Genomic DNA, 22,470 nt, shown 5'->3' with positions numbered 1-22,470 from the left:
ACCGCTTGGGCTTGGGCCGGCACTTCCACGCGCGTGCGCCCGCGCTTGTGGGCCTGGGTTGCTCTTTCTTGGGTCTGGGCCGGCCAGACATGGGCTTCAATCTGCTAATTCTCTCACTTGAAGATATGTGCCGAACTCATAAGAATATTTCTGGTGGCCTTGCCAACCTCCCACTCCTCACGTAGCTCCAAGATCGAGAAAAGCTTTACTCCAATTGAACTTCTCTTGAGTCACCGGCTTTGTCAACATATTTATTGGATTTGCATTAGTATGAATTTTCAATAATGAGACTAGACCATCATCAACCACATCTCTCACAAAGTGGCGAATGTCAATATGCTTCATCCGAGAGTAAAACATTGGATTTTTCGTCAAGTGCAACGCACTTTGACTATCACAATTCACGCTCATCACATCTTGCTTCATCTTGAAGTCTCCAAGAAGCCTTTTGAGCCAGATAACTTCTTTGCATGTGTATGGTACTGCAATATACTCTGCCTCTATCGTTGATAACGTCACCACTGACTGAAGCTTAAACTTCCAACTAAGAGCACCGTCGTCCATGGAGAACACATAACCCGTGGTAGATCTCCTCCTGTCTCGATCACCTGCAAAATTAGAATCAACATATCCAATGCACTCCAAACCTTCTGAATCGTAACAGAGTGAATGATTAGTCATCCTCCTCAGATATTGGAGGATCTACTTAACTGCTATCCAATGGTCGCTACCTGGATTCACCATATACCGGCTCACAACTTCCACTGCTTATGCAATATCTAGTCTTGTGCATATCATGGCAAACATAAGACTCCCTACTGTTAATGAATATGGTACCCAAGCTATGTCAGCTTTTTCTGCTTCCGTGTTGGGTGATTGCTCTGCTGACAGTTTTAACTGAATAAGAAACAAGGTAGACACCGGCTTTGCATTCTGCATATTGAAGCTCCGTAGAACTTTCTCCACATATCCTTTTTGTGAAAGCCAGACATTCCTATCCTTCCTCTCCCGTAGCACCTTCATCCTGAATATTTGGTTCACGGCTCTTAAGTCCTTCATCTCGAACTCTTCAACCAACTGAGTTTTTAGATCTAATATCCAACTCTTACTATTCCCTGCGACTACCATATCGTCAATATATAACAGCAAGATACAGAAACTTTCGTCATCATAACCGCAGAAATATGCACAATGATCTGCCTCCAGTCGATCAAATCTCAAACTCACAATAAAGAAATCAAATCGCTTGTACCAACACCTCGACGCCTATTTGAGACTATGCAATGATTTGTTCAACCGACAAACCAACTCCTTCTGACTTTTTTCAACAAAACCTTCAGGTTGCACCATATAAATCTCCTCCTTTGGTCATCATGCAAGAAAGTCGTCTTTACATCCATTTGCTCGAGCTCCAAATCCATGACTGTTGTGATTGCCAAAACAATCCGAATAGTAGTAAGACGAACCACCGATGAGAAAATTTTATTAAAATTATTTTCTGACTTCTGAGCATAACCCTTCACCACCAAACGTGCTTTGAACCTCTCTATATTTTCATCCATATCCTTCTTCATTTTGTAGACCCACCGACATCTGATTGGACTTCTCTCCTCCGGTAGAACTACAAGCTCCCATGTTTTGTTCTTTCAAAGTGACTCCATCTCTTCCTCCATAGCACAATGTCACTTTCCAGCATTGGTGGACTCACATGCCTCTTTGTATGAAGTTGGCTCATCCTCCTCCGCCAAAGTAACATAAGCATAAACATGGTTAGCAGAAGGAATGAAAAAAGTGACATAGTCATTATATCTAGCAGAAGATCTAATGACCCTCCTAGGTCGCTCAGACTATGTTGGTGGCTCTTCCAGTGAGATAGCATCCTCAGGAGATTGCGGAAACTCTGCACCTGGTCCATCATCAACTACCTCGTCATTCACCTATGCTTGCTCTGCTTGCACCTCATCACCTACATTAAAGAACTCAATAGAAGTAATGTCTTCATCATCTTGCTTTTTCTTGGTACCTTGAAAAGATTCTTCATTAAAAACAACATCTCAACTAACAACGATCTTGTAGGTAGTAGGGTCCCACAATCGATATCCCTTTACTCCTTTAGCATAGCCAAAAAAAATACACCTCCGAGAGTTCCTATCCAATTTTGTCTTCTTTTTTTTTGAAATCCACATATATGCATCACATCCAAAGACACGAAAATGAGAATAATTTACTGACTTACCGCTCTAAAATTTTTCTGAAATTTCTAATTTAAGAGATTTTGTCAGTGCTCGATTGATTAAGTAACAAGCCATGCACATAGCCTCTGTCCAAAATCTTTTGTCAAATTTTGTAGTACTCATCATACTACGGACCTTATCCATGATTGTTCTATTAAATCTCTCTGCCACACCATTTTGCTCCAGTATCCCGGGAGCCGTAAGTTGTCGCCAAATTCTATGCTCACCACAAAACTCATCAAACTCCTTGGAGCAATATTCTCCTCCATTATCAGAATGTAGGTATTTAATTTTTAAAAATTTTTTATTTTTTATCAGAGCCTTGAATTTCTTAAAGGTTTCAAAAATATCAAATTTTCACTTCAGAATATATATCCAAACCTTTCAAGAATAGTCATCAATGAAGGAGACGAAGTAGAAACACCCACCCAATGATCTATCAGATGACTCTCAAGTATCTGAGTAGATCAATTCAAACAATTTCTTACTCCGCTGCTGTGATAAAAAGAAGAAAATCCTTCTTTGTTTACCATAGATGCAATCTTTTCCAGTGGTGCTGACTTATACCCTGAAAGAAGCTTCTTATTTGATAATAATTGTAGCCCATGCTCGCTCATATATCCCAAACGTCGATGATAAACTGTTGGAGATACTATCTTTGAACTTGCTATTGCCGCCTCTTCCATCTGAGTCTCGTCCATCAATTTATAAAGACCACCTATTTGTACCCCCCTTATCACCACCAAATATCCTTTGGACACCTTCAATTGATCTTTATCTCCGATAAACTTTAAGCTTTGCTTACAAAATTTTTTAAGTGACAGTAGATTCTTGCACAATGCAGGAACATACTGTATATTAGAAACCGTTTGAATTATACCATCAAATATTTTGATTCGAACATCTCTCACTTGAATCACAAGATAAGTTGTATTGTTACCAAAATAGATAACTCCTCCATCCAATGATTTATATGTATGAAACCACTCCCTAAAATGAGTCATGTGAAAAGATGCCCCCGAATCCAAAATCCAATAATGTGCAAGCTCAAATCTCTCTGATGCCGTCAGTGCATCTCCGTCGTCTGAAGTAGCTGAACTAGTTTCACTTTCTACTACATTATCTTGGAAGTTTCTCGATTCGAATTTTGTATCAACTCTTTTAACCCGACAATCTTTCTTTACATGTTCCATTTTTCTACAATTCTAGTATTTCACCTTTTTCTTGCCCTTGGATTTAGATCTTGTCTTCCCTCGATCACCACGTTTCCTTTCGAAAGGTCTACCTCATGCTACCATGATCTCCCATGAAGAGCTTTCTTGATTAGATTTCTGCCTCATCTCTTCTGTAAGCAATGATGCAACAACTGACTCCATCTTGAAGATTTTAACGTGACTCAAGTTCATAATAAGATTATCCCAAGACTCCGACATAGAATAAAGTAGAATGCTAGCTTTCTCTTCATCATTAATTCTGACATCTAGGGCCGCAAGCTTGCTCACAATGAAATTGAATACACCCAAGTGCTTTAGAACTGATGCTCCATCCTTCATCTTTAGATTGTATAATTGCCGTCTTAAATAAATTTTATTTACTAAAAACTTTCTTTCACAAAGATTCTTCAATTTTTTTCAAATTCCTTTTGCAGTAGTCTCGATCTCGATATTGAACAATATCGAATCATCCAATGCCAAATAGAGGTTTGCCATTGCCAGCTTGTCTTTCTCCTTATGTTGCCCATCCATCATCTTTTGAGGTTTGCATTTTTTTTCTTGCAAAATAATTTTACAACCATCTTTGATCAATACCGCTTGTATTTTTATCTTTCAAAGTACAAAGTTTGATCCATCAAATCTTGATATCTCGTATTTTGTTGTCGTCATCTTGCCCATCATTGTTTCAAAATAAACCAACTACAAAAGAATCTCCTTGCTCTGATACCAAACTGAAAGGACCGGCCGTGGAGTAATCAAGCACATTTCGATCCACATAGCACACAAATACAGCAGAAACAAGATCGTTTTGTAGAGGAAAGATAACTAGAACAAACGCAGAATACAAAATAGAGGAGACAATCAAGCAGTAAAAAAATAAAAGAAAAGAAAACACATCAGATTTACGTGGTTCGGCCGGATTGCTGGCCTACATCTACGAGCAAGACCTCCTTAACGTTCTTCTATTAATAATCTATGACATAACGAAGTATAAAATTGGAGAAAAAACATAAAAAGCTCATACAGACTCTCTTTTACAAAAAAAAATACTCTTTTTTTCTCAAAAAGTTCTCACATCTCTCTTAGAAAAATCTCTCTTATTTTTTTTCTACTCTCGATTGATTTTTCTGCTCTCAACCCTACTATAAACCTCTCTCGAGGCCCTCCCTTTAAATAGAGCTCGTAATCAGGAGAAATCCGGTCCAAACTGCATCAAAAATGGACTCTAATTCGCTGTTGAATTGAAACTCCGAAGTTTATCATTGGATCTGCATTACACGGTCCTAAAACATGTCTGAAACAGTCTTAAAATCAGCCCAAAAACAAAAACAAAACACCATCAATCGTTCGATCAAAATCAGAAAGAATGAGGACCGTCCAATCATGCTAATGGAGTGGGTCACCACCACTTTATATGATAAAGAGGAATCTCGACTGTCCGATCGCGTGTATGGCACGTTCTCGACCGTTGGATGGCGCTCGGATCTGATGAATCGCCGGTGGACCGCGTCTGGTCCACAGAAAATCGCGTACACCGATCAGCCCTAGCATTGCTTGGGCTTGGGCTGGCACTTCCACGTGCGTGCGCCCACACGCGTGGGCTTGGGCTGCTCTTTCTTGGGTCTGAGCCGACCGGACATGGGCTTCAATCTGTCAGAAATAACTCTATTTTTTACGCAATAGAAACTACTGAATTATGATATAATTTATTCAAATATTATTGATTTATATGTAAATAAATTTATGTTATGTATCAATTATTATAAAAATAATCTTTAATTTTGTAAAGAATGTAATAACTATTGTAATCAACATATAATGCCCCCGTAATGGCCACAACAAGTTTAATGATCATTATTTATGTTCCATTCAAGGCCATATGATGGTTGTCGAGCCAACTAATCCTCCGTGCACATTGTAATACCATTGCTCGGAGAAGAGAGATGAAATGAATATGGTAGTGTCACTTTCATGGGATTTGCATCATTGATTAGTATCGAGTTAATCAATACATGGCATGGCAAAAGTTGAAATCATTGGTTATCTCTGTGACACGATGACCAAAGGTAATTCAGAGCTAAAATAAACCCATTCTCTGGGTTTCATGGAGCCTTTGGAATGCCAATGGGCATCTCATATTAGCCCTCAATTCATGAAACTTTGTGTTTGGGTGCGAATAATTTAATTACGTTGAGAAATCTAGGTATATGATAGCTGATATCTCAAACTCATCATAAGTATGATCACACAATATAATATTCTTAAACCTTTGAAGGGTATAAATATACTATTCAATAAATAGGTCTATGATTGAGTGCTATAAGCTGGTCTTCCAAGCACTCCTCTTTATAAAACTATACATTTTTCACTACTTATGATTGGAATATTTTTTCATGGCGATAAAGTTTTTGATCACATATTGAAGCTTGTCTTTCCTCCTCAAATCAAAAGTAAGAATACTAAAGCTGCCCATTTCTTCAGTACTTAGCTTCCTGCACCAAGCACTACTCATTACCGTCAACATTCCCTGGCCTTTGTTGAATGACCCACTCGTACGGATGAACAAAAAGTGTAGGCGCCCAATGATGTTGAGCAGTCATTTTATGTTCACTTTCCTTTTCACATGATACAAGATTAGGACCTTGTTTTGTTAGAATAAGCTAATTTGTCTCATTTCGCTCACACTATCTTTCAAATGCTAAAAAAATTGTAAGCAGACCCAGAGATTTGATCACAATGTTACCAACATTACCAGTGTTCCCAAAATAAATTGCTATTCTTGAGCAGCCATAGAGATTTGATCTTTTATAGAACATTATTTTATTTTGATGGACAATAAAATATCAAATAATGACTGCATAACTTGTTATCTAAAATCCTTTATATGTATCTTCAATAGCTAACTAATTCTTTCAGAATTTTTGAAGTAGAAAAATATGCAAGCCAACAAGTTACTGAAGTCGAAATGATTTGAAACCTATTCATGGAGTTCAAACTCACAAAAATATCATTGTTTGCTGATTTGCATGGTTGATACAGTTGTTTCTTCCATGATTTAACCATGCAAACAAACACAGAGAAACAATTATTTCAATTTTCATAGGTGACCATCTTCTCTTGGAATTTCATTGGCTGGTTATTTTTATCATGTCCCAAAAGCTGCCTATGATTTAAGGGACCACCATTGTTGCCATTTCATGCCATCACATGAACCAGGCCCCATAAAATGCAGCAAACCTGACCTCTTGGACCAGTTTCAGGATAGGTGCAGGCCCCGTTTTGAGTCCAGAATTCCTTGTCCAGTCTGAGCCAATCTATGATGAGCCGAGTTTCATAATAAAGGAAGGCTGGTTCTGGAGCTGGTTTCAGTGTTTCAAAAAAACGGAGCCACATGAGAAAGTCTCTCTCCTTGTGGACATATTTAAGGAGGTCAGCATGAAGTTGACGAAGTTTTTAATGGTTCACAACAACCACAACATATATGCCAGTACCCGCACAGCTCAAGCCCATTTAATATGGGACCTGCTCCGTCATCTCATTTCTTTGAATGAGATCGAGAATTGATCATGGGTAATAATTTTGTTGGATAATTTATGTCTAAAAATTTGTTTAGCTGAAATAGAACAGTAAAAATAAGATGTACATGCGACATTATATGACTCGGCAAATGTCTTTTACTCCTTGGTGTGACGCATCCTCAAGATATTAAGATTGATGCTTCTAAAGTTTACCTTGATAGCTCAAATTACTATATTCGACATATAATTTGATCATTTTGGCCACATAAAGCTTTCCCACAATAATGCATAACATCATCCCTCGAGCCATAGACTTTTTTTTCATTTGGTTAAGCTCTAACAGAAGCAGAATCACGGATAAATACCAATTTGTTATCATTCTTTCAACATCTCTCCTATATCATACTTATTATTAGGTGAAACCTCATTATAGTACAATCTTGCTGTAAAAATGAAGCCAATGCAGAAGTTAGAATGCAGCCTATTTCAGAGTTAATCCTAAAAACTGGCAGAAGTGAGAACTTAAAAAAGGAAAAATAATACAGGTCATACAGAACAAATATGAGAGCTTGGAAAGCATAAAAGTGATCATCCATCATGGCTTGTGTAATAGGGTCTTTTCCTCGCAGTTCTCTTTGCTTCTGGAATTTTGGCAAGCTTCCAAGGACCCCACACCCCACATTATTACTCTTACAAGCAGCATGGGCCTCCATCCTCAGCTGTATTTCTGAAAGGAAGGTGGTGTTCACGAGATCAGTTAAGACTACTCAGTTTCTGCACATGAAACAAGGACAACCAAGAACTGATGCATTTTCAGTTGAGCAAGTATAACTTCCCCCAAAAGAGCTTTCATTGTTACCAAAACCAGGATGTCTCAGCTTTGAATGCTTTAAAGGGTTCCCTTATCTGTTTATATATATTCTTTCATGAAAGCATTGTATTCAACTGAATTCTGTCAAAATAATGCAAAAGAACTTCCATTGGAGAATGCATAGATCTATATCCATAGCATGAACATACCAGTAGCCAAAAAGCATGTGAAGGTAGTGTTCTCTATTGGTTGGTCATGTTTTGTCCCCAATCGGTTTGCCATATTTTCCTCCATTCTTCTTTCATGGAGTTGATATGGTTGCAGCTAAAGCATTGTTTTTTGAGTTACAGGTGGGCACAAGTATTGTCATTCTTTGTGGATAATGTGGATAGAGAGAAGAATTATGGATAGCACAGGATGGGCTCAAATTTTTGTTCTGAAGGCACTACTTTGGGCAACTCGGAATGAGAAATATGCTGGTGCATTCTTCAGCGAAAACAAAAACTTGGCCTTGTAGGCTTTGTTTGTGATCAATTAATTTACTGGAGCTTAAACAAGAGCTTCTTTGACAATGAAACATATTTGCTTAGAGATGAAGCATGAAAACATAGATGGCCACTTTAGTCATGGAGTGGTGATATTGATGAAGACGGGATTTTTTGTACCATGCCGAACCGGCCGGTACATCCTGTACTTACCGGACCGATGGAGAAACAGCAGCATGGTTCGGCCGGTTTAAACGGTATACCGACGGGACCGGGAAGAAAAGAGAGGAAAAATGAGAAAGAGAGAGAGAAGAGGGAGTCGGGAGCCGTCGGAGGTTGGCAGTGGCCCGTTGTGGCCGCTGGAGGGCTTTCGAGCCCCGTTATCGCCTGATAGGGCACTTGAAAGAGCAATAAAGAGAGAGAGAGAGAGCTCGGGGGGGGGCACGTACCAGACGGATGACACCTCCATCGCGAGGTCCCCGATGGCCGGCGAGTTGACACCGACGACCTGAGGGCGATCGAGCGGGTGGAGCCGTGGTCCACCCTGTTCTTCTTTTTCGAAATAGGCGACGGCTTGTTTCCTTTTGTTTTTTTGGTTTTAAACTCATGAAGTCGGCAACTCAGTTGCCGACTTCAGGATTATTTAAAAAAAAAAAATCGGCTGGCTTCACTTAAAAGTTAAAACCTGATTTTTAAAAAAAAAAATTTGTGAAACAGGGGCGTCGCCTCTATTTCATGCCCACGGCGCCGCACGCATGGACTGCACCCTCCGGTGGCCAACTGAAGGCCGTTGGCAACCCCGCCGGCTCCTTTCCCTCCCTCTTTTTCTTTCTTCCTCCCTCTCTCTCTCTATTTCTCTCCCTTTCTTCTCCCAGTTCGGCTCCGGGTTCCTTCATCGGTTCGCCTTGATTCGGTACGGTATGGAACCATACCGTACCATACCGCTAGCCAACCGAAACGGCCTCCGGTACCGGTATGGGAAATCTCGATGAAGACTATAAATACATGCACAACATGCTCATTACATGTGAATCCTTAAAATATATATATTATCTGCATTACAAACAAATTGAAGTTCATGGTACTTCTGGTGTGACTGGGTTTCTGATTCTCATGGTAAAAGCTTCATGGATGATCCACCCTGACTTGAAGGGGTGTTGGAGAAAGCCAACGTATTAGCTACCCGCCATGCACATAAATTTCAACAGTAGGTTACCCACTCATGCATCATTAAATTCTTGCTTCAGCCTGTATACTGAATTTATAAATATTTAGATATATGCACCATTAGTGTGGTCACATACCCTCCATGTGCGAGTTATATAATTTACATTGCCTATGTGTTTTATTTTCTGCATGCCTTAATTTGGAAAATGCATTGACTCAAACACATGCAACAGAAGCTTGGACTTAAGATGCAATTATTGTTCCAGCAACTACAAAATCAATCTGTGCCTCATAATGCAGCATGATATGTACTGATGCCTAAAACAATGCTTGTGATGCAGATAGGCATATTATGTTACTCGAGTTGGAATTGGGTACTGAATGTGTAATGGTTAATTATCTAGACAGGTTGCATGCAATATCTTGCTAATTTTCTCTTCATACATGGTGTACAAAACTTTACGCTCCTAAATGAAGTCGGGACCAAGTTTATATGGTATTTCGATACTGTGATGCAGGAAGAAGCAGAAATACAAAGGCCCATGCTGGAGCACATGCTCCAGATAACATGTGAAATTTTATACTTAATAACATGGTCTTGAATTGTGCTCCTGACCGAAAATTTTCCATAGGCCACTTAAGGGTTCATATGTTTCATTAATTAGTATCATGATATCCAACAGAAAAACATAAGAATGCAGTTGATTAAGCAACACAGACACTTGTGTTGTGTGCTGGCATTGTATGAAGTTGGACAAGGTAAGCTCCCAATGTGCTCAAATGACAATAATAGGTTATTTATGAAAATTGCAATCTACATCTATATGCAATTATGCATTACACACTGAGGTAAGAATGATCAACCAATCTAATGGGCTTAACTAAAAGACCAGCTTGTGATATCATCACCATGAAAAAAAAAATTAAAAAATATTTTATAACCTGCGGATAATTGGTCTGACAGTTAACTATATCATTTAAGTACTTCCATCAGAACATCACCGTAATCACAATTGGCAACCTTGACAATTACACATCTAGAGGTTCTTTCTCACAGTAAAATGAGTTCCAAATAATAATTAACAATAAACAAATTCCTAAGCTTCTAAAATTGAAGCATCTCATCAGAAATCTGAAATGAGCTCAAGTAGCTTGATCCAGATGGCCCTATAATCCAAAAGAAAAACCTAAAAGATGTCATGAATAAGACCAAACACAATTACCTCCTTTTGGGTATGCCTGCAGTGACACCCAAGAAACATGCCTAGCAGCGGAGACCTTCCCCAGAGAAACCTTGAGAACATCTAATCCCTCTCAATCTTGCTTCTACGAAAACATCTAACCAATCTCCTTTTCAAATCTAGACAAACTTCTTCCTCATCTTTCTCCTCCTTTTTTTTCATTCCCCTTTCCTCTCTTTCTTTCATCTATGGGTCAAATGACAACTGTAGATCCTCAAAAAGGATAGAGTGAAACATTCCTCTCTCTCTCTCTCTCTCTTTCTGTGTGCGCATGTCTGTTTCTGATGTACCAATATGTTCTCAAGTCCTTAACCAGACTCTTCACTTGTTCAAATCATCCTTCTCTTCCTCTAAAATTAACAAAAATACACATTTTTTTTATGCATCCAACCATCAGACTCAAGCACTTAATGATGTATAATTTCATTTTCTTTTTTTTTAAAATATTGCCAACCTTTCTGTGCAATGCCCTGTACTAACCTTGTTGTAACATAAAAGATTTTTTCCTTCATTGCCTGAGCTCATATTAGAGGCCATGGTCTTAATTGCTACAATGAAAATCAGGCCGTCATTGCTTGTTATAATTGGTGAAACAATGCATGAGTCATGGAAGTCCAACACTTCTTGTATAAATATATTTCTTGAAAGATATTTCAATGTTGCAAAAAGTTAAACAGAAAGAACATAAACAAAACATATATAATATATTATGTTGCTTACTCACAAGTTATACCTATAATTTGATGATTTAAAGACTCCAATATATTGATTTTATGTAACTTATTCTTCACATCAATTGTCCTCACTGTTGGAAAAAAAATAATATTGTCCTTACTTTGGCAAAAAAAATTAACTCTATCGCCTTAGAGGAAAGCCCCTCCACCTGTAAGAAGTAACTTTTTTACACAACAAAGACCAAAGTGCAGCCTATGAGAGATGTCCAAGAGGAAGCCTACGGATAGTGTCAAAAGGAAAAAGAATACAGCATAAGAAAGTACATCAAAAGTATACTTTCTCTTCCTTTTCTCAGACATGCCTTTCATGCTCATCTTTCCCCCCTTCTTCCTCTAGAAAGCCTTTGCTTTCAAACTCTCATAAAACTTAAGGGACCTAATATTCTTCCTTTTCTCCTCATCTTTCTCGTATTCTCTGACTTGCATGAAAAAGGGCATCTGAGAAACCAGAGCCAAAGAGAATGCAAAGAATCACATGGTTTGTAACTTTGTATATTCTAAACAAGTAGCAACATACTCATAGCCAGTCCAATACCCCAAATCCATGATTGTGTTTACTTCCTTATCTCTTAAGGGCAGGAAAAATAAAAGATATATAACAATTACACAGCAACGTGGATTCAACACCATAGTATGGACATGAGAAAAGGCTAAATTATAAAGACATAAATTCAAGTTTTCTCCACTATCACAGTTGCAAAGCAAGACAAAATAGCTCACTGGTTAACCTTTATATGTGACAGGTTGAAGGTGATAATTGAAAGGGTCACTATACATTGCAAGGAGAAGCACTTGTTCGTGATTCCTAGAGGATAAAATGTGTAACTTATAGCCATAAATGACATATCAGAACAAGAATTTCTCTAGATAATGGGAGGATTTGTTTGCCTGAAAGTTTCCTACAATGAATGGAGTTGAATTTTCCTGTCTTATTTATTGTACAGTTCTAGAACCTGATTGAGTTGGAGACAAATAGATATCACATATTTTCATTGTTTTCCTAGGCAGTGATCATGAGATATTGGCACTTGATTTGCCACCCGTTATACTTCACCTATGGTGTACAGAAAAGTTTATAGGATTTGGATGATTTCTCAATGAGAGATCATTACTAATTGTTACGAATGTACTTCACTGAGTACATTGCGAAAAAAAGAAATTCTTAGGAGCATATGATCCTTAATCCATTAGACATTGTATTTATGATTCTTGCTTGATTTCTTCATGGTCTCCCATGATTGCCTAATATTTGTTGGTTGCTTGTCAATATTTCTGATTAACCTGGGATGCCTAAAGAGTACTTCCTTGCTTGTATTTCCAGAATTTTTAACTGAATATGGGCTGCATGATGAGATAATCAATTAGTTACTATTGCATATTCAGAGCTATCAAGCTAGAAGAACAACACTATTTAGTCATAAAGCCTATGGAGGATATAAGTTTCAGTTGAAACCACTTTGTTTTGACTGAAACAGATAGGCTTTGGCTGAGATCTATCTGAAACTGACCAGTACCAGTTTCAGGAGTTTCAGCCAGCTTTAGTTGGTTCAGCTAGTTTCAATTAGTTTTTGCTGATTTTGGCCAGTTTTGGTTGTTTCTGTTGAAACGTATCCAGACTGTTGTTTCTCTTTCTTTTCTTTCTTTCATTTCTTTTTTTTAACTGCAGGATTGCTAACATAAAGCCAAAGTATGCTGTCACATGTCTACTAGGAAGATGATCAATGTTGTTGCCCTAAGTTCAGGTAACAATCCTTAATTATAAGGTTAAAATATTTAAATGAAAGGTTGCCATACCATTTATCATTAAATGCTTGTTGCATTCGGTGTGATGGCCTGATCCATCGGACCAGCCTATCACCTAATTGGCCCCAAAAGAAAAACCCACCAGAAAAAAAACAAAGGGGTAAAAAAAGCTAGAAGAAGACTCCCGATGGGATCGGAAATTTTATTCTCCGATTGATTCCGGGAAGAGCCAGAGTCCTAGGGCAACTAGGACCTCAAGGCTCTCTATAAATAGCCCCTATTTCCCCCCTATGGTCCTCTATTTGAGATCATCGCATTCTTCCTCTTTCCTTCTCCTGATTTTCACCGGATTCCTTTCTCCATCCTCATCGGAAGTCAAGGTTGAAGATGTTGCTAGAGCTCAAGGTAAGCCCCGATCCCACCTCTTCTCTTTATTCCCCTTCTTCCGATGACCCTATGCACCGTTGCCGGCCATCAATTTCACTGGAAAATCCACTGAAAAAAAGAATCTCTATTCATCCCCTATTTTTGGCCTTCTTTTCTTCTTTTTCAGACCACCAGCATCGCTGTCCCTTGACACTGGACTGGTGGTCGAGTCATCCAGCTTCCCTATCAACCTCCGTAGCAAGACCATCGCCGCCGGTGAACAACCAACGGCCAAAAATAAGAGCAAGGGACTTGGATCCCCTGTTTTCCGAGTCCCTTTTCCTTGATTCAATTCAACCAATCCTCACCATCAACTATCCATCGTGGCCCACCATCGGCCAGCATCACTACCCACCGTCGGATCATGACCATGGCACCTGCTTTCCTCCCTTGTTCGGCCAAAGAAGAAAAAAAGAAGAAGAAAGAAGGAGAAAGAAAGAAAAAAAAAAAAAAAGAAAAGGGAAAGAGAGAGAAGAGTTGTCTCTCTCTCCTTTGCTCTAGGGTGTCTCTCTCTCTACTCTCTATTCCTCTGTTTATCTGATCCATGGACCTCGATAAAGGGCCCCGTGCTTCTTTACAATGAACCTAAGATGACCTTTTTGAAAAGAGGTCCGAAATCACTTTGATATCCATGCGGTATGTCAACCCCACCTCAATCCTTGCAGATACATCTAGAATCCAACATAGTTGAACTCTGAAGGTTCAAAGCAGAAAGGTAAGTAACCTTGAAACTTCTTATTTATTTTGAATTATCAATTATTTTTATCATAAAAAGAATTACTCCGTATTTTCATAAATAAGGATCAAGCATATGTATTATGAAACTCTATGATTTATTGTAAAATAGTGATTCTACAAATATTTTAATATGAATGACTTGTTTATGAAATATGAACTTTATATTTATAAAATTTATATTTTGATATCAGAAGAAGGATTGCGTGATTGTTCTACTATTAAAGGTTTTTTATGGACTTTGAACTCTATAAAATTATCTAATGTGTTATATATATATGATTTAAGTATGATTCAGAAAAATATGATTCAAAAAAATTTATTTTAATAAATATAAAAAAAACTCTCAGATAGCTATATATGGCCCTTAAAATTGGAGAAGATAGACATCCGGAGCTAAAATCTGTATGACCCTACTAGTCGATAATAATTGGCATACGATCCTGCCAACATATAATAGTAGTTGACATATGACCCTGCTAGCGGATAATTGTAGTAAGCACACGATCCTACCAACGAATAATAGTAGTTGGTATTTATTAATTACGATCCTATTATGGATACAATAGTGGCCTTAGCATTTAGTCTGAAAGAATTATTAAGAATAATGATATGAAAAAAATTAATTAATAATTATGATTTTATTTATAAAGTCAGCATGATTTATGAATTTATTTATACTATGCATTGGAAACCATAGCTATTTAAAGTGCATGATTTATATAGCATGATTGATTTATGATAAAGTATTATTATGAAAGTTTTATTTTTTAATGGTAATTATTTTCTCTAAATGATTTATTGAAACATGAAAAACTTATATTTCATCCAGCAAAGAAGTGTAGGTTTTATTCACTGAGCTAGTGTAGCTCATTCCCTTTTTATTTTCTTTTTTCGCAGAGGAATAAGACTACTAGGAACGATGAAGCAACCGGACCTAGGGATCTGTGTAGCAAGCTTGAAAATTTTGTAGCTGAATCTTAGTTTATTGGATGATTATGAATTTATAGTCAACTATTTATGAACATGGAGACATGGGTTTTGATATTTTATGTCGGATCTAATCGCTCTGAACCGATATTTATTTAATTATTCAATAGATAATAATTGGATCTTTTATATTTATCTAAGATTATAATTTTTGGTTGTGTTATCGTGGGCGGTACCCCATGGTAGCATGCCCGTGTTATGTCCTTGCTTTAGGGTGTGACATTCGGCTGAAGCATGGTCATAGTTTGAGTTTGACTATTGGTGCTGTCTGATCGGGTCTAGATTTTAGTGAACCTAGACCCAGACCTAGACCTACACCCATTGGGATTTGGAGTCTAAATTTTGTTCCATATCGATCCATTGAAGGATTGGTTTGAGTCCACTTTAAAGTAATAAAAATATCATAAAATCCCCAAGGTCTTTGAATCAGGCTCAGGCAAGGAATGCCGTACCGAACCATCCGATACGGGGCGTACTGAACCGGACTAGCGGCCAGCTGATCCAGTTCGGCCATTTTTTCAGAAAAACAGGTCAGAACCGTATCAAACCGGACGGTTTGGCACGGTTCGGGGCCATACTGCTCGAAATCGGGCGGTATGGCTCGGTACGGTTCGGCGTTGAACCGAACCGTACCGACAAACATCACATGGGGGGTTGGGGGGTGTGGGGGAGGGTTGTAGTGGGGTCTGGGCTGTCATTTAGTGACAGCCCAGGTGCTTTGTCTGAGAGACCTGAGAGCTCTCTCAGAGAACTCTCGAGCTCATCTGAGAGGAAAACAAGACGCGAAAAAATTAGAAAAAGAGAAAAATTCTGTCAAATTGCAGCACTGGTTCGAAGAGACGCTGATTTTTGGCCAGAAGTAAGATAATATATTATTTTTTTAATAAATATTTTATTTTTTACATTTTTATTGTTAAAAAAAGATAAGAACGAAGAAGTATGAAAATAAGAAAAAATCATGTCAAAATTTTATGATTTTGGAATGATTTGATCATATGTGATAGATCTTTGGAAGATCTACATAATGACACTAAAATTATTGATTTTTATTAATTATATATTTTTTAAATATTTATATATATTTATTTTAAAAAATTTATTAAAAAAATAAATTCAAAAAAATAAAAAATCAAAATTTCAAAATCATGTTTAGAATGATTCAAGCTACTTAAATCTAACCTCAATTTTTTTAAAAATTTTTGAAATTAAAAAATATTTTTATAATTATTTAAAAAATAAAAAATGTTATCAAATAAAAAATATGTAAAAATAGTATTATATTTTAGTTAATTCAAAAATATTATTTGAAGCATATAACATATTTTTTTGAATTTATAAGTTTTAAAATTATTATTAATTTTTTTTGAATTTATATATAATATTTTTTAATAATTATTAAACTGTCGTGTTTTATTATACTTGCAGAAATTTGTAAGAAGAAAAATTCAGAGCATAACATTCGTTGATTTTCATTAATTATATATATTTTTTTAAATATATGTATTTATTTATAAAAAAAATTTAAAAAAAAATTAAAAAAATAAAAAAATCAAAATTTCAAAATCATATTTAGAATGATTCAAGCTACTTGAATCTAATCTCAGATTTTTTTTAAATTTTTGAAATTAAAAAATATTTTTGTAATTATTTAAATAATAAAAAATATTTTCAAATAAAAAATATATAAAATTAGTATTATATTATAGTTAATTCAAAAATATTATTTGAAGCATATAACATATTTTTTTTGAATTTATGAGTTTCAAAATTATTATTGAAATTTTTTTGAATTTATATATAATATTTTTTTAATAATTATTAAACTATCGTGTTTTATTATACTTGCAGAAATGAGTAAGAAGAAAGATTCAGAGCGTGACATTGATTGGGATCATGACGAGATGCTCTCGGCTCGGCATCATTAAAAATGAAAATGGTGCAACACAGAATTCAAGGGAGGAGAGATGACTAGGTTGAAGCAGCACCTGACTAGTGGTTATCCTGATGTGTCTATATATCAAAATTGCCCACAGAAGGTCCGACAGTTGATGAAGAAGCACTTCGCTGATTCGAAAGTAGCAAAAGAAAGGACAAAGCAGAAGAGGACGGAAGTGGACCATCGAGCTGCAGAGCCACCTTATCACTCTAAAGAGTCAGAAGAGACTTCTGCTCCAGATGATGAGGATACACAGATTGAGGCTGCCATTCAGACAAGCTTGGCTGATCAGTACTGACAGGAGGAGATGACCAGGTATAGAGAGCAATTTGGACCATCATACTATAAATTGGGATGTGGATCAGCGACCGATGGGAGAGAATTCGAGTTCAGGACTACCTCAGTCAGAGAGTCCGGTGGTAGAGGGAGCAGGCACAGCATGTCATTTTTGTTGAGTGCTTTTGACAATAGAAGGAGGTCCTCTAAAGATATTCTAGTAGAAGCCACCATCCATAATTTGGATCCACATGTTTTTCTCAGTAAGGATTCAAAGCAGCAGAGGATTGACACTATGGTGAAAAATGATAAGAAAGAATATGTGGCAAGCTATTAGATCATGATTTCATTTCAGTCATATTCCAACAAATGCAGTAGGCAATTTTTACTATCGATCTGCTATTTCAGCTATAGAGGCTGCCGGTCAGAGTGTTGATCCGTCAGGACCTAAGGACATCTATGGTCAGCTTCTTGACAGTAACAAAGAGGATCTGTAGAGATGGATTGCTTCTTACAAGAATAAATGACCTACATACGGACTGACAATGATGTGTGATGGTTGGATCGGTCTTACTAGATGGAGCATCATTAATTTTTTGACATACTATGATAGAAAAATATTTTTTCACAAATCAATTGATGCTTCAGATAAGATGCATGATGCCACATATATCCTTGGTCTGATGGAGGTGATTGATTCAGTGGATGAGCAGTATGTCGTACAGATCATTACAGATAATGGGCCACAATATAAGGCTGTTGAAGAGTTGCTGATGGAGCAACGATCGCAGATATACTGGACCCCATGTGCTGCATATTGTATTGATCTTATATTGATGAATATTGAAAAGATTCGTAGGGTGCAGTACGTAGTAGAGATTGCCCAGACTATTACTAGATTTATCTACAATCACACATGGATCCTTTCATTAATGCGGACGTTTATTAAGGGAGAGATCTTAAGACGGGATATTACACGATTTGCTACCAACTACATAGTACTTGATAGTCTTCTTCAGAAAAAAGCAACCTTACGTCAGATGTTTGTCAGTGCCGAGTGGTAGGAGAGCAGAAATGCGAGAGCCGACACTGATGGAAGTCATGTGGAGAACTTGGTGACAAGTTAGTCATTCTGGCAGCGGACTAAGAAAGTAGTAAAAGCTATTAAGCCATTATGTGAGATGCTTTGTGCCATGGATAGTGAAAGATATCCTCAGATGAGCTTCTTATATTACATAATGGAGAGGGCAAAGAAATAGATCAGTAAGAATGATCCAAAGCATGCTCAAGAATTCATTAACATCATTAAGCGCCGTTGAGACTATCAGATGGATAGAGATTTGCATCTAGCCGGTAAGCACGGATTCAAGAATATTTTAAACTATTTTTTTTATACTTGTAAAAATATATTTAATCAATTATAAAATTTATCTGCGCTTATTATTTGAATCCGAGATTTCAATATACCATTCCTGGAACAGATATGGATAACGAGCTTCTTGCTGCTCCTCGTAATGTGATATATAAGATGATGTCCGATCAGAAATCGCATCGTTGTCTGCATGAAGTATGCTAGTTTAAAACAGATGTGATTATTCAACTAAATTCGATCTGTACTCGACGATATATTTATAAATTTAATAAATATATTTTTTTACAGACGAAACAGTTTAGAGAGGGATTAGACGGCTTTAGAGTCCCATCAACTGTCGTAAGCAAAAAGCAGATGAATCCTAATTATACATATCAATAATGAGCAACATAGATTGACATCAAATGCCTAATAATATCATAAAATTTGATATGTAATTTTGCTTTTGCAGCTGAATGGTGGATTCATTTTGAAATGTCCGCAGAACATTTGAGAGGTGTGACTGTCCGCATTCTTTTCCAGACGGTCTTTGCTAGTGGCTGTGAGCGCAATTGATCGACTTTCGCCCTTATCCACAGCAAACAGAGAAATCGTCTGACACAAAAACGCCTTAATGATCTTATATATGTTCATTATAATCTGAGGTTGAGGCTAAAATACATTCAGAAGGAAGTATAATTGAAGTACACTGATTCAACACTAGATGATTATGCTGACGAGGATGACGATCCGATCATCGGATGGCTTACAGGTCAGCAGCAGGAGCCAGAACTTGATGAGCCAAGGTCCCCTCCATAACTAGCCAGTGTGGTAGCTAGGGAGATCAGGGTGGATTTAGGACAATGAGTAGAAAGAAATATTTCACATAAGGTTTCAGCTGATCAGCCACAGCCTGAGGGGACACAGGAGACTCATTCATCATATGACTCGATGTCCGATACATCATCGCAGAGATTTGAGCGACAAATGTTTAGACAAGATCGGCAGTCAGCAACAAGACATCCATTCTCCCAATCACAGGAAACTCAGTCACAGAGGGGCACAAGGAGAGAAAGAAAAGACAGTTGCACGTGCAGCACTCTCGAGAATACAAAAGCTATCTGACTCAGATTCTGAGATCAAAGAGAGTGATGATGATACTAGTAGTAGTCATGGATCTGATGATTAGAGAGGAACTGGAGGACAAGAGACCACTGCTTATGAGACAGCCGCAGGATGATATTCGATTCATCGGTGAGTTTCAGTTTACACATGCCACACAAGATAGGGACCATGGTGGATGAGTCGGTAGAGACCGTAGGAAGCCGATTTCATATAGACGACAGACTCCTAGAGGTCATCCAGCACACAATGCAGCTGCAGACGATCTTGCATATGGAGTAGGATCCATGAATGTATCTGCATCATCCTCGCATTATGGATCTTATTATCCGCAGTCACCTTATGATCCATATGGATATGGTGCATCCGAAGCATCATCTTCTAGTGGTTACTATCCTATGCAGTCTGGAGCATCTTACGGATCAAATTTTGCTACCGACATATTTGGATGGGCTCCTCTACAGCCATATCATCATCTCGAAGATACTTCTCAGAGTCAAAGTTTGAGTGAGAGATCTGAGATGTCTTACAATCCAGAAAAGATACCTTATGGGATGAATATTCAGAAGCACAGTGCATCTTGGTTAGAGGAATGGACTGATGTTCCTCCAGACTATGCCAATGATGCAGATATCTACAAGCGTCACAGACACTTGACAAGATATTAAATACAGAGCAGATCTTGAGGTTAGTATATCATTTTTTGTACTTTGTATTTTAAAAATTTAGATACATTTTAATGCACATTTATATATATATTTTTTAATTTTAAGATGATAGAGTTATAATATAATGAAAATAAATATATATTTAAAATTTTGGATCAAGAGTCCCTGTACTGCTACCGAATTCAAAAATTGAATCCAAATATGTCAATAATATGCAATATAATATAATTTTGGGGTTATAATTATAAATTAATAACTTGGAGACCCAAAAAAAATGAAACAAAACAAAAAAAAATTATACTGGTACCGTACCGGTACGTCAGAGCGTACCGTGTGTCGGTATGGTATGGTACTGATACCGCACCGTACCGGCTCGATGCTGGTACATGCACCAGTATTGGTACAGCGGACCTTGGGCTCAGGTATATAAAACCTGCACCCTACTTAATATGCATTGGGTTTGGGTTAGTGTGGATGGGATTTGGGCTCCCATCAACTATCAAAAAGACAAATCTTGAATAATTAACCAAGTTAAAACCGTCCATGCTTTGAGAAGCTCATCAATAAAACATCCAATCATGACATGCTCCAAAATTAAATTATGAACTTGTACTTGATAATTAACAATATAAAAATGGTTGACTAAGAATTGAAAAGAGACATTTAGTTTAAAGTCAACAAACATCTAAATATGTTCTAACATGTGATTATGTTTATTCTTTCTTCCCCACTAAGTTATAGAGTAACATATAAAGTTTCATGCAGTAAGAGTTTAGAAACTGGAAAGGTATATAAATAAAATCAATATTGCATATGTATATAAATAAATGAAATAATTAGTCGGTACAAGGTCGGTTCACATCTAAAAACCTCAAGCCTAGACCTGATTTGAAATTTGCAATAGATCTTCCTTTTGAACCCACATCAAGCCCACCAACTGACAGGTTAGGGCTGGTTTGGGTTGGGTTTGGGTCGGGTACCGGGTTTGCATGTTAGGGTAACAGCCCTAAGTTTGACATCATAATAGAATCTGTTAGTGAATAAAATTGCTTCATAGTTTTACCTAGAGGAGATGACACATCAATTTGGCTCTTGTGACTTACTAATCATATTTTAAAAAGCATTACTTCATTAATGCTATGCTCAAAAGAGTGAGATTTCAAATCCTTATCCAAGAAACCTCTAGCTATTCTCTGCTTTCCTTTGAAATATCCAAAAATGAAAAAGAATCCTACAAATGTTTAATCTTGTTCGATTTATAACAATGTTATTTTAGGCATGTTGTGTGAATGTGAACCCACTGAATAGGTAATGAGTATGAATGAATGATGCTTAATTAGTCAAACTACATAAATTATGGTACTAGACAATCCAAAGTACAATAAAACAATAAAACAATGTGAATTAAATTGCCTTAATCTCTTTATTTTTATCTTACTTTTTCTTCCTTAGGATTTTATATTGATGTTTTGACCGAAACTTCGCAACTCAAAGAGAAGCTGCCAAAATCGAAACTCTACCTGGGGGACTGAAACCAAGTTTTATAACCTTGGCATATTCTCAAAATTTACCAATGATTATTCCATCATGTCAGCTCCCAAGAAGTTTTCAGAATAAAAATTGCAGAAATGCTTAAATGATAATAATTTCACTCCTTGATGATACCAAACCTATGTAAGTTAATAATATCTGTTTCAACTTTTCATTTGCCTGCAAACAATCTTGATAAGTAGAGAAATTGGTTAAGGGACTGTTGGTCAAGGGAGTCCAGTCCTTTAGATGCCTTTCCTTAATAAAAAATGCTGATATAAACAATGGA

At 37.0% G+C, this 22,470-nt stretch overlaps 1 protein-coding gene and 1 pseudogene across 2 annotated transcripts in view; one reads left to right on the top strand and one right to left on the bottom strand.

The window, feature by feature from the left end:
- Window positions 1-7,317: 7,317 nt before the first annotated feature.
- LOC105060953 (UPF0496 protein 1) overlaps window positions 7,318-22,470 on the bottom strand; it is a 42,743-nt gene continuing 27,590 nt past the window's right edge. The window contains exon 2 of one of the 2 annotated variants that reach the window (XM_029260668.2): window positions 7,318-7,740. The gene's annotated coding sequence lies outside the window, so the exon portion shown is untranslated. The remainder of the gene's footprint in view (window positions 7,741-22,470) is intronic. The other variant, XM_010944845.4, reaches the window with a different exon arrangement.
- Window positions 20,034-20,796, top strand: LOC140853139 (uncharacterized; annotated as a pseudogene).

Source organism: Elaeis guineensis, chromosome 13, assembly GCF_000442705.2.
Source record: "Elaeis guineensis isolate ETL-2024a chromosome 13, EG11, whole genome shotgun sequence".
In the NCBI taxonomy this organism is placed as follows: Eukaryota; Viridiplantae; Streptophyta; class Magnoliopsida; order Arecales; family Arecaceae; genus Elaeis; species Elaeis guineensis.
Note: the sequence above shows the minus strand (reverse complement) of the source record. Positions and strands in the feature narration are given on the sequence as shown.